The 11,735-nt window shown below is 52.5% G+C and overlaps 1 long non-coding RNA gene across 1 annotated transcript; it reads right to left on the reverse strand.

Moving 5' to 3' along the window:
* Positions 1–1,599: 1,599 nt before the first annotated feature.
* On the reverse strand, positions 1,600–6,276 carry LOC130157969 (uncharacterized). The gene is made up of 3 exons (XR_008825103.1): positions 5,768–6,276; positions 3,568–3,707; positions 1,600–2,461 (listed from the first exon to the last, which is right to left on the reverse strand). It is a non-coding gene; the product is annotated as an uncharacterized LOC130157969 (long non-coding RNA).
* Positions 6,277–11,735: the final 5,459 nt, after the last annotated feature.

Below are 11,735 nucleotides of genomic sequence, written 5' to 3' on the forward strand. Positions count from 1 at the left end.
GCTTCAAATGGAAAATTCCCAAGTTGTGACATTTGAATTCCCCTGCGGGCTGAAACACCACAGGAGAGGCTGTTTTCTTTGTGCTAGACACCCCCTGCCTTGCCCAGCCTAATCTCAGAAAGTCCCTGCTGGATCCAGCCCTGAGTTTTGCACATTTGCCAGTAACTGCTGCTCTCATGCCCATCGCCCTTTGGCTTGCAGCGCCCTGAGTGCCTGTCCACTCCCTTGCGCTCTCTTGGCAATGGCAATGGGGTTGAAAGGCAGTTAATGATCCTTACACATGATCTGGCAAGCTCCTTGCACAGGCAAAGAAACTCAATGACAGTGACCAGACAGCTCGGTAAGTGCCCTGCAGCCTGAAGGAAACATCACGCTGCATCTTTGCCAAGTTCTTGGGATGAACCTGGGAAGAAATGCTGAAATTAGCAGTCACCCTCCTCCCCCTTCCTCTCTAAAACCTCTCCATCCAATTGTATCACTCCTGATTTATCTCCCTGCAGCCAGGACAACTGGGGCAAGGCTCAATTTATGAAGATTTGCCTTCATGATGCTGTCCCTGGCTCAGTGTCCCAACTTTTGCTGCAGGCTACAAGACCAGCTTCAGGTTGACTTTGGTATGTGCACACTAAATGAGAGCCCCTGCACCACATCGGCTAGCCCACTAGACCTAGCAGCATCCCTAGACAGCAGGGACGCCCACCATGTCTGCCTGACACAAGCTACAAGAGTGCTGTAGGAAGCCCGGCAGCGAGGTCCAGCTCCCAGGCTTGCCCTCAAGAACACCAACCTCCCTGTGTGATCTGGGTGCCCTGCCCAGGTCCTTCCTCCCCTGTCGCCTGCAGCCCCCGCACGGCAGCGCCGCGGGTTTGCCCACAGCACGGTCCTGGCGGAGGTTGGCTGGAGGCTCCCTGGGCTGGCTCTTCTCCATCCTCCCAGCAGTCTCAGGGCAAAGCAGCAACACGCAGGGGGGGTGGGGGTGGCCAGAGTGACTTCAGTGCAGGTGGGAGCCCAGTGTCAGGTGAAGGGTATGGCTCTACAAAGTGACCCAGGGGAGGGGGCTGCTGGCCTTCTACAGTGACCACCTCCACTGTGGCACCTGCCCTACCTGTGACTGGCTGCTGGAGGTCCCTGCAGGCTGAGTGAGAGGCACTCACGGCCGTGCTGGTTATAAAAAATCACTTTTAGCAGTTCCTTCAGCACAGCTTGTTCCTCTTCCTCATCCCTTCATCCCCTGCTTTCCCAGAAGAGCAGCACTTGTGGTGTCCAGAGCATCTCCAAACACACTGCAACTGCGGGGGGACTGACTTGCTCCTACCACAAGCCTTCCTTCCCTTTTAAAAGATCTCCCATTCGTATTTACTCCAGCAAACTGTAACCCTCCAAGGTCTTCCTCCACCGAGACATGTAGATGCCACTGAAATCCATCCCCAGCTCCCCATGGGTCTTCCCAATCCTTACATTGCTCAGAGTAGCCTTAGCAATGTCCCCATCCATGGGAAGAAGAGGCACAAGGGCTCACAGGAGGCTGTCCCACACACTCCTTCCATAGCTTTTTACTGATTTGTTAAAAAATGTGGCTTCTAATAGATAACCTCAGAGAGCCTAGAAATTGCAGTGCCACTGAAACACCAAAGACGTATGAGCACATAAATAATGGTGAAAGTATCTGGGCATCTTAACTCCACAAATGAAGTAGCTACAATGCTATCCAGAGCAGATAAAGGTATTTTTGCCACATGACAGATGAAGGGGAAAGGCTCAGAAGAAAGTTTGGAAAACATAAAGGATCTGTCCAAGCAACAGAAGAGCAGTTGCTGGAAGAGCCCGATGCTACCTTGCCTTCTGCACATGGTTCCCAGCCTTTTTTCCATGGACCACCCACTGCTCCTTTCTCTTCCCTCAAGTCACACCTGCACCCCCAATGCACTCTCTGTATCTGCCAAGGGGATGTCTGTGACGTGATGGGTAGTTTTCACTCCACACCTCTTTCCCTTTTGTCCTCCCAGATGGCATCAGGGCAAATCCAGGGGTGAAGGAAGAGGCTTGGATTGCAATAGGTTTTACTGCTTACCTCTTGTCCTCCAGCCGTTACCAGTAACCTCCTGGATTTCCAGATGTCCAGCCACTAGTCATCTGGAACGTCACCAGCTACATACAGACCAGCTTCTATACATCCTTTTGATGCTGTCAAATTCTACCTTTCTCCATGATGGATTTCCATTCATCTCCTGGTGTGTGTCCATCTCATGGCTGCTCCTTCAGTAGCTCTGCCTCCTGCAGCCATGCTCTGCTGTTCCACCCTGCCGCAGAGCAGCGCTGGGGAGAGGAAACTCTTCCAACACACAGCTTGGCTTGGAGGTACCCAACGGCAGAAGCACAGCAGATTGGTGATGTGTCCTCTAAGCCACCTGGGCTTGAAGGTCCAGCCCTCGATCTCCAAAGGACCCAACAGGCCTCCTTTCTGAGGAGTGCATCCCATCAAGGGAAGCCTTGGATAGAAAAAACCAGACTATTCTGGGTGGCCTCCAGCTGCAAAATGCCTTCCTTTTGGAGTCCAGGAAGGAGAAACTTATTGGTGCAACCAAATTCTTCCCCTGAATGTCTATCAGACAGCTACTTTTCCAAATTTTGCGTTAGAGAATGCACGCTTCTTCACTCATTGGGTCCTCTCTCTCACTAAATACATGCACATGCTTCTACAAGTTCTAATTAGATCCATACCGCACTGCCTGGGTGCACGTTTTTGAGCAAAAAGAGGGCTCCTCCCATGCCCAAATGCATGTATCTGGCTGACTAAGCTGAGATTGAACCACGAAGGCCAGTTCCTACCAACGATGGAATTTTTTGTTGTCTGTCGAGGTAAGAGGTCAATGCTCTGGCTCATGCAGGCAGGGGCAGCTTTGCCTAGAAAGGACAGAGCTAAACCAGTGCCTCTCAGACTTTGTCCTTTATCCAGAAAGAAGCATCAAGCCTTCTATTGTGTGTGTACATCTTCACGAAATTAGCTGAATTATTATTACACATCACAAGTTCGTTGTATTGCAACACTACAGATCATGGCTGTTCTGTTTTCAGAAGAGGATGCTGCTAAAAATTACGTAAATGATGAAGAAATACAAATTAGCACACCCTCTGACCAACCACGGGTCACTGGTGATGCATAAACACATCTGAAGCCCAAGGAAAGAACAGGGCTCAGCCCCACTCTTAAGTAAAATTGAGGTTAAAATAATACTGCTTATTTTTAAATCTCCCTAATTACTGCAACCCTATATGTGTACGCTGTGGTTTGTGGCTGAGGCGAGGCTGGACTGGAGCATTGGTTGTGGCCTAAGGAAAGGACGTTTGTTGTAATTGGGCTAGGATAAAGTTAGAACTGGCACGGCTGTGCGGGCTCGGCTTTATCGCAGTGCTGGCTGCTCATCACGGCAGAGCGTGTCCTGCAGCCAACGCAGCTGAGCGGCGGCTGGAGCCAAGCTCTGGCTGTGCGTCCGTGTGGGGAAACATTAACCAGGGAGAGGGAAAGCTGCAGTCAAGGCACCGTACCGATGCAGGCATCTCACTCACCTCTTCGGAGCAGTTACTTCTGTAGAGGTGCTTCTACCCAGCAGCAGAGGCCTTTGGAGCTAATGCTGTTCCCAGGGGTCACCAGGCTGGAAACTGTGATGAGGACCCAGATCACCTTGAGATGTTAAGGAGAAAAAGCACTGGAAAAGAAAGGAAAAGGAAAAAAAGGAATCAATAGAACCTCTAGGAGGGATGGGATGAGGGCAGAGGGCAATATACACCCACCAGGACTTTGGGTTTGTCCAGAGACTTGGCTTGTTTTCCTCTAGAAATGGGAATTTCTAGTTTGCGGCTGGGAGAAGGCTGGAGTCTGCCCACAACAAGGATGTCAGCGTGGTCAGCCACAAAAGCTGGGCTCAGGTTCTTGTCCTGGCCTGGCCCACAGGTCACGCTGCAGCAGGTGAAGGCAAGAAGAGCAGCCTAATGGGAACCCATTTTCCCAGACCATCTTCCCTGCTCCTCTATCGATAGCCCGGGGTGGACGCCAGACTGATGCTGGCCCTCAGCTGGCGGCGGTGTTCATCTCGGGAGACGATGATGGTGGGTGGTGAATGGATGTAGAGCAGCCCTGCGGAGAAGGACTTGGGGATGCTGGTGGCTGACAAACTGGACATGAACTTGCACTGTGCAATCGCAGCCCAGAGAGCCACCTGTATCCTGGGCTGCATCCAAAGCAGCGTGGCCAGCGGCCGAGGGAGGGGATTCTGCCCCTCTGCTCCCCTCTGGTGAGACTGCCCGGGGGTGCTTCATCCAGCTCTGGGGTCCCCAGGAAAAGACAGGCATGGACTTGTTACAGCCAGTTCAGAGGGGCACAAAGATCATCAGAGGGCTCAACGCCACTGCTATGGAGACAGGCTGGAAGCGGTGGTGGTGTTCAGCCTGGAGAAGAGAAGGCTCCAGGGAGACCTTGCTGTGGCCTTTTGATATATAAAGGGGGGTTATAGAAAGATGGAGAGAGACTTTTTACCAGGGTCTGTAGTGACAGGACAAGGGGAATGGTTTGAAACTGTAAGAGGGGAGATTTAGATTAATATAAGGAAGAAATTAATTAATTACAACGAGGACGGCAAGGCGCCGGCACAGGCTGCCCCGAGCAGCTGTGGGTGCCCCATCCCTGGCAGCGCCCAGGGCCAGGCTGGACGGGGCTGGGAGCAACCTGGGCTGGTGGGGGGAGTCCCTGCCCGTGGCAGGGGCCATGGACTAGATGGTCTTTAAAGGTTCTTTCCAACCCAAACCTTCTGTGACTTAGTTCAGGAGGGGCAGGGACAAATCAGGGGGCTTCTGCAGGGATGGCTTACCTGGCACCTGGGGGAACCCCAGCCTCCTGCCTGATGCCAGGTCTCTCCTGGGAGAGGGGATCGCTCATCCCTTGGTGCCTGGCTCAGCATGGGGCTGGCAGCAGCTGTAAGCTGCACCCTGGCAGTGCCAGCTCTGTGACCCTGTCTGTGGATGATGGTGGACTGGGACCAGCTTGGCATTCCCTGCGGCTCCCAAGGTCTGACAGATACCTGGATAGCTGTGACAGTCTTTCCAGAAACATGCTTTCAGCCCCTGTTTGGACCTACGGGTCAAATTTGAGGCTGTGCTCCAACTCCAGAGTCATTGTGGCTAGTTTATTTTTCAGGAAATGCCACAAACCAGTTTCCCCACTCGTTAGGAGAAATATTTAGTGTCAGGTTTTGACTGTGTTGCAATATGCTGTTTTCTACCTGGAATGAGCTGAACTGGCCACTGGAAAGTGGGAGCTAGTGTTGTTTGAACCAATATTTGCTTCGAAGTATTGCATAATTTCTAAACCGCACACAGCAAACAAAGAGCTCTCTGTTAGTTTTAAGCTGCTCTTCCCAGCTCAGAGCACTAAGCCTGGCTGCAGACTGTAGCCTCTTGTCCGGAGCTGCTTACCGTGCCATGCCATTACAGGTTTGCATTTTTAGGTTGGAAAATAATGTCAGCTCGACAGCCAGGTACCAGCAGTTTGACCCTTTGTGCCTTGTACAGCAGCTCTGCAGGACAATGCCGCTGCCCTGCATCCTCCCTGTCCGCATCCCCCCTCCAGCAAATGCCAACTGGTCCAGCGTCGATGAGGAAACAGGTTTTCTTGACATCCTCTCTCAAGCAAGCCAGCACTAACGCCCCACCCGCCTCGTTGAAGTCAGCAGTGGTTTCTGCTCTGCCAGCCAACGGTCCACGCAAAACTTACCCTCTCAGATATGTAATTAGTGCTGTTCCTCCTAACGAAGGATTCCAGTTTGCTTAATTAACCCAAAGGTTAACAAGATTACCAGCAACTCTGTGCAATCTTGGGAGCTGTGATATTCCTGAAGGGCTTTTGGAAGAGAAGCCAGAAAATCATTGCTGCTGCAGACAAGCTGCAAATAGAGCAGCTGGGGCCTGATAACATTCGTCCCCGCTTCCCATGTGTTTTGCAAAGATCTGTGGGAACAAACCAGCAAATACCAGTAACTGGGAAAGAAAGAGCAAGAGTGCCAGCTGCCCTCTCTGGCCACTGTGCCCTTGGCTCCTCTCCCAGAGGACCCCCAGGTCCCATGCCAGGACATGCACCAGGTAGTTGTACAACTCCGCTGTCCACAAAATGGTTGTGTCCAGCTCCGTGGGATGTGCCAGACAGTTTCCACGGGGGCATGTGCCCACAACGAGATGCTGGACCATCCCAGAGGATGTGGCTGGGTGAGGGCAGGAGGTGGCTTATTTCCAGGAGAGGAGGGGGCTGTGGCTCACATCAGCCCCGGTGCACACGTCCAGGGACAAGGGAGTGGGGGTGTGAGTGGGGATGTTCTCCTGCAGTCACAGAGCCCAGGTCACCAGAGAGGGGATAGAGTCAAGACAAAACAGTGTCAGAGCTGGTCAAGAAGACCCCACAGTAAGTGGGGAGCAAGAGTGGGAAGCACGAGGTGCACCTGGAGGTGAGCCACAGCCACCCCACCCCACCACCCAAAGGGACACCCAGCTGTGTCTTACACCTTTGGCTGCCAAAGGAGCAGGGGGACATCAAGAAAGCAAGAAAGCTCCTGGCAGATGCAGCCAGCCTTGCTCAGGGAGCTGCCCTGCGTGTGTTGCAGAGGGATGCTGGTGGTTTGGGTGGACTAAGAGTGACTTTGCAGGAGCTGTGGGCACAGAGCTGCTGGTGAGAGCAGGCAGCAGAGGCCAGCAGCCAGGACACAAATGGAGAAAGCAAGGGGAGACACCAAGAAGAGAAGACATGTGATGAGGCTTTGTGGAGCAGCGCTGTCAGCACGAGCCCTGGGACGAGCAATGCTGGCTGGCTGCTGCAGCAGCTCTTGCTTCTGGATCTGGCCCAAGGAGCAGGGACTGAACCTCTTATCACCTCTGCAGCCCACAGGCAGCCTGGCTGGGCTGCCACGGCCACCCACCACTGAGCCCAAGCATTGTGTTCGGCTGTTGGATAGCCGCTCCAGACAGAAACAAGATTTCAGCATTAAGTAGACAGGAAAAGGGTCAGCTCACCAGTGGGTCAACCTGAACTCTACCACTTGCTGTTCAGCTCCTTTCCAGTTAGTTAACTCATGGTAATCATTAATGCCAAGCCTCTGTCCATCTATGGAGCCTCACAATAGCTAATTTTTAAACTGTCACCACAGCTACATGCTGTTACATATGTCCTGGTTGAAGCCACCTTCGTGTTTAAACACTCTTATGGCCATTACATTTCCTCGCTGATTAATAGTGGTTGTTTTGAAACCACCAAAAAAATCTGTTGGCCAGCATTCCCTTCCACTTTGCAATTTTAAAGCAGCATTAAACAGAATTAATGGAAATCAGGCTTCAGAATAACAGCAAGGCTTAGTCTTTATTGGACACCCTTTGAACTCTAGTTAAATTAATTTTCCTTCTGCTCTTGAGATTTTCAAAGACAGATCTGGCAGTTCAGCCGTCATGAGCCGTGCAAACATCTCACCCTTTGGAGATCAGTAGCTAAGTACAACATCAGTGACTAAATACTGGACCCTGGACCAGGGAGGGCATCTCTTCCCTGCCACTGTTGGTGACCACCATACCATCGTGAGAGACCTCCCCTGCCCAGGGATCTCCAAGGTCCCCACAAGCAGCCTTGACCTTTCAATCCCTGCCAGCGCTGGTGACCACCATGCCATCAGTGAAAGACCTCCCCTGCCCATGGGATCTCTGAGGACCCAGCCGGCAGGCTTAACCTTTCAGTTCCCCCTCTCCCTCCCAAGCGGCAGAGGAATTTGTTTCCTGGTTGTTCCTCAAGATGTTCTCATCAAGATAAAATCCGAGGGGAATGGCTCCTCCAGTCCTCACTGCTCCACTCCCTGGTCACCCCGGGGCTGGCACAGCCCCGAAGGCACTGCTGGACCCTGGCTCTCAAACCACCTCGTCCTTTCCAGTAATTACTGTTTTGCAACGTGGAAAATAATAAAAGTCTTGGGACTATTAAGATCTCTGGGAGGAGCAGAGAGGGGGGAAGCAAAAAGCCAAGCTGAGCAAATTTCAAACCCCCTCCTGAGGGCTTTTAGACTCCCATGGCATTTTAATCCTCTCAGCATTTCCAGCTGTAGGGATAAAGGAGCAGAAATCCTAGGCGGAGGTGTGGGGGCCTCAGGGCACGTGTCTCCGGCGGGGGCTGGTCCCAGCGGGGGAGCTCTGGGGTGGGTGGTCAGCAGGACGCAGCAGCCCTCTCCCAGAGCCCCCGCAGCAGCAGCCCGCGGCCCCTTGCCCACACGCTCTGCTCATGCAGGTGCCCCAGCGGGTGGTAAAGCCCAGCTAAAGCATGACGTGGCCCTAACAGCTCCCTGTTGCAAGAATAAGGAAGGAACCAGAAAAACATCTTGCTTCAGATGCTTTGCTAGAAGTTGCCTAAGGTGGGGGCAGGTGGCAGTGCTCTGTAGGTGTGTTACAGACAAAGTGTGCTGTATGGGGAGAAACGGCTTGGTGCCACTGACCTTCCAATCGCAGTGGAAAAGGAAAACAAACTCCTCTCGGGGCGTCTGGTCACTGGCAGTGACTGAGGCTCTCAGCATGGCTGTGTCCGTAGCCCAGCAAGACCCAAGCTGAGATCTGTTGTTCCCCCCTCCACCAGAGGCTTTGCCCTTCGACACGCACCCAGATGAGGACCACCAGCACCCTCCTCCCATCCTCTGCATCTGCCAGTGGTGCCCACCACAGGCAGAAAGCCCTGCCACGCTTCTGCCATGCGACACCTGGATGGACACCACAGCCAGAGTGCACCGAGAGCACATGCCGAGGGCAGAAAGAGAGAGCAAGCCTTGGAGAAACACCAGCCAGCTGTGCAGCGCTGCAAAAGACATCCCTTACCAAAAGGCATCGCTAGCTCTTACAGCCCCATCCTCCCTCATTTTCAGCCTCACAGAGGGCCTCCAGTGACAAGCCTCCGGGAGCCCGTTCATGCTCAGCCCATCAGTCCCTGCCTGAGCAGCACTGGAGGAGCGCTGGTCCCCAACTCAACCACAGCTCTTACCCTGCCTGGCCACGGCCCCGCTGGTCCAGACCCCAGACCACAGACAGACTTCTCAGCCTTGGACCTGCCTGGTGGTCCCCAGTCTGTGTCTGACCCTACTACTGTCCCCAGACCCGATTCCAACCCCAGACCTGCTTCATCACCACCAGCTTCCCAGATCTGGACTCTGGCCTGACCCCAGCTGCTATCCCGTTCATCATGCATGGAGACAGTGATGGACAGGTCCCCTGCCCTCCTGGCTGTGCCACCACGCTAGGGTCCCCATCCCTTTGGGAACAGTCAGCCCTTGCAGTACCCTGGTGCATAGGAGAGAACACATAATTATCTCCTGGTTAGACCAGGACACAGAAAACACAGCTCCAACTCTCTTGTAGAGCTTTGATCCCACACTTCAGTCTATTTACATCCCGCTTTATCCTGAGCAATTATTTTTGGTAGGCAGCAGTAAAGTTTTTCCCATTGAACCAAACGTCTCTACTGAGTGCTGGCTCTCGAAGGAGTCCCACAGCCCCGAGATGACATCAACTCCATCTTCTATAAACATGCCATGAAGAAATAACATGAACAAACATCAGGAAAGGCTTTATGAAGATCCTATTACAAACAAGTTATTTGTTCCTCTCACACATTCCCCCTGAGGTGGGAAATCCCCGTGAAAAGACCAGGCTGGCCTTTAGTCAAGGACATCAGACTTGTGTAATGATGATGGGCTGAGGGAAGCTGAAACTACCAGCCCATGTCTCCTTTCTTGTCTGCCACGAGGGATGCTAGCACAGGTTTTAAGAGCACAGCAGCAAACAGCTTCTCAAGGAGAAGCCAAAAGAGCAATTAGCTTTTTACTCATTAGCATATTTTTATTAGTAACACTTGCAGGCTCTGTTTGTGACAGAGGACTTAATAAATTGGAGAAGCCAAAAGAAGGGACCGTCTCGCTCTGCCTTACCCCTCTAAAAGTTAAATCTAGGCTGCCTCTGTTATCCCAGGGCGTAGACATCTTCAGAGGCCAAGCCACCCCACTCTAGCAGAGGTAGCACAAAGTGTCTCATGGACAGTGGTAGAGGACACAGATGTGGCTCAGACAGGGCACCCACTTGCCCAGTGGCTAGGGGAGGTTATTCCCACCTTCAGCAATCAAAGCTGAATTAAAGGATTAACCGATTGCAAGACAAGCTGTCCTGATTTTAAGGAGAGACATGGGCACCTGGAGCAGTTCAGGGTTAAATCTACGGTACTCAGAAATGCTGAAGTACAGGTTGCTCATTTATCCAGCAGCCACGGTGAAATTTCTTCTGGTCACAGGTGACCGCTTAAAAATAAAAGAGGTGGGGGAGGGAAACGCAGAGGATGTGCCACGGCCGGACTCTCGTGGCAGGGACATTCCCCCCGGCCGGGACACCTTGATGGAGATCTCGGAACTGGGCCAGCTCCTGTCCCAGCCCATGCACGGCTAGCACGTAGGGTCTTGGCTTGAGGGGACGAGCCAGAGGGCAGTATCCTAACCCCAACCTGGGGCATAATCATCTCCTGAAGGTTTTCAGCAGGGTGTTGAGTCTACTCAACTCACTTTTCTGCATCTGCAATCTTCAGCAGCAGAGTGCTGACCCAAGAAGCAAACTTCAGCATCTTGGGCACAAGACACAGCCCTCGTCTCCAGGAACAGCAGCTCTGTCTCCTTGTATGGCTTGACCTGGGACTGCACATTGAGCTCTAACACATGGCAAGATGGGTTCCCAGTTTGAGGAAGGATCCCACTTTTCTTTTTTTTTTTTTTTTTCTTTAACTCAGCCCTTACCCAGTTCACAGTTGTCAAACCCTCATTTCATGTGTCTCTTTTTCAGAGACTTACATCTGTAAGATCATGGGCTGTAAGATTAGCTAAGGTTAAGGAGCAATGTAAAGATGGAGAAAGGCCTTATTCGCTATCTGCTGGTGTTGGTCTCTTCAAAGGAAAACAATGCTCCCAGGCTGGCTGGGGAACATCTGGAAAGAGACACATCCTGCAACAACGATGCCCCAAAGGTCTCTGAACACCCATATCCATTCCCTGGGGCACGGGAGCTGTTGCAGAGGGGCATCATGCCAGCTCCTCCCTGGAGCTACCACACATGGGAGCACACAGATCACCTCCAGAGCTGGTCTTCAGACTCTCCAAGGCTGGTGGAAACTGCTGCAGCTGCACAGACACCAGCAGAGCTCTTCCATTCCTTGGGTTCTGACCTCATGTCTGTAATTTGTCCTAGGCCACTTTACGCCATATGTATGTGTATGGCTTCTCCCTTTGCTCCTTTTGATGCCAAACAGCCTGAAGTGCCTCTTTCCTGGGGCTCAGTTCCTCATCTCTTATCTTCTTCCCAACCTGGACTTGCATTCTACTTATTCAGAAATTGCTTCTTTGAAGAGAGGTCAACAGACATGAAGAGGGGATGGCTCCTCCTGGGAGGTGGCGTCCCACTAGACTGTTTGCAGCACTTTCCATTCCATTCTTCCCTGCTTCCCAGCTGGTTGAACTGCTGAGCCTCATGGGGCGAGCGTCTCCCCTTGGTTCCCTTCAACACAGATCTTCTCTCCAACAGGGGAAAGATGTCTAGAGCCCACTCTGCTGCACGACCGGTACCAACGGTGGTAATACGTACCCTGTGCCTGCCTGCTTCTCGCTGTGACCAACACTGCATGGCACCCGCATTTCCCT

The sequence above is a fragment of the Falco biarmicus genome, chromosome 13 (genome assembly GCF_023638135.1).
Source record: "Falco biarmicus isolate bFalBia1 chromosome 13, bFalBia1.pri, whole genome shotgun sequence".
NCBI lineage: Eukaryota > Metazoa > Chordata > Aves > Falconiformes > Falconidae > Falco > Falco biarmicus.